General features: G+C 44.8%; 1 protein-coding gene across 2 annotated transcripts in view; it reads left to right on the top strand.

The window, feature by feature from the left end:
* Window positions 1–60: 60 nt before the first annotated feature.
* The window catches only part of LOC119592021 (carbohydrate sulfotransferase 1-like), a 107,787-nt gene continuing 107,017 nt past the window's right edge, over window positions 61–830 (top strand). For both annotated transcript variants that reach the window (XM_037940810.1, XM_037940805.1), the window contains exon 1: window positions 61–320. The gene's annotated coding sequence lies outside the window, so the exon portion shown is untranslated. The remainder of the gene's footprint in view (window positions 321–830) is intronic.

Genomic DNA, 830 nt, shown 5'->3' with positions numbered 1-830 from the left:
GAGGGGGCGAGGATTGGCACGGCGAAGGCAGACACGCACACAGCATGGCCAAAGCAGCAGTCAGCCTTCGACCGTGGTAGAGGAAGGAGGCGTCTCCCGGGTCGCTCTCACTCCCGGCGCGTGTTTTCAGCGGGAGAGCACCTGTTTTGGGCATATTGTTTGACAGCTCTTTTGACTGATTTTAGTTATCCGTTTTTTTGATTATCTGATGATTTTTGAGGTATCGGAATTAAGACGGTGATTATTTTGGCAGTTGCGTGAGAGGAAATTGCCAATTTAAGAAGACCGTTCGGGGAGAGATCAACTCTGCTCGATTTTCGGTGAGTATTCGCTCAGTCGGATATTTCGTGTTTGTTTGGAAAATCAGTAGAATTCAGTAAAGTTTTATAATTGGATTATTGTCTTACCATATAATAATTACTTAATTGTGAACTGTCAATTTCCAAATATCGAAGGAGAGATAATAAAAACATTTCTCATTCACACACTCACAGGTCTGTCAGACACCACATACCATCCACCCCGAATGATTAATAAACAAAGAATAAAAACAACTTCATCAGTCTATACTAAACCAGAATATGCAACTAAACACATACCCGCCGCTTCTCCTCTCACGGGGGGAAAAAAAGCTCTTACAACAAACAAGCTACCCGCGTGGCCGACGTATTGACACGCCAACCGACCTCCGGCTGCTATGACGTTTTCAAAATTTCCCGGGTCTTTTTGGGGGGACTCTTCTTCCTCTGCATTTTACGAGTGGGAAACGCGCAAGGAGATTGGAATAAATCTCGCGTGGAAGAATTGGCGATTTTCCTCTGGTCTCGTGG

The sequence above is a fragment of the Penaeus monodon genome, chromosome 29 (genome assembly GCF_015228065.2).
Source record: "Penaeus monodon isolate SGIC_2016 chromosome 29, NSTDA_Pmon_1, whole genome shotgun sequence".
NCBI lineage: Eukaryota > Metazoa > Arthropoda > Malacostraca > Decapoda > Penaeidae > Penaeus > Penaeus monodon.
Note: the sequence above shows the minus strand (reverse complement) of the source record. Positions and strands in the feature narration are given on the sequence as shown.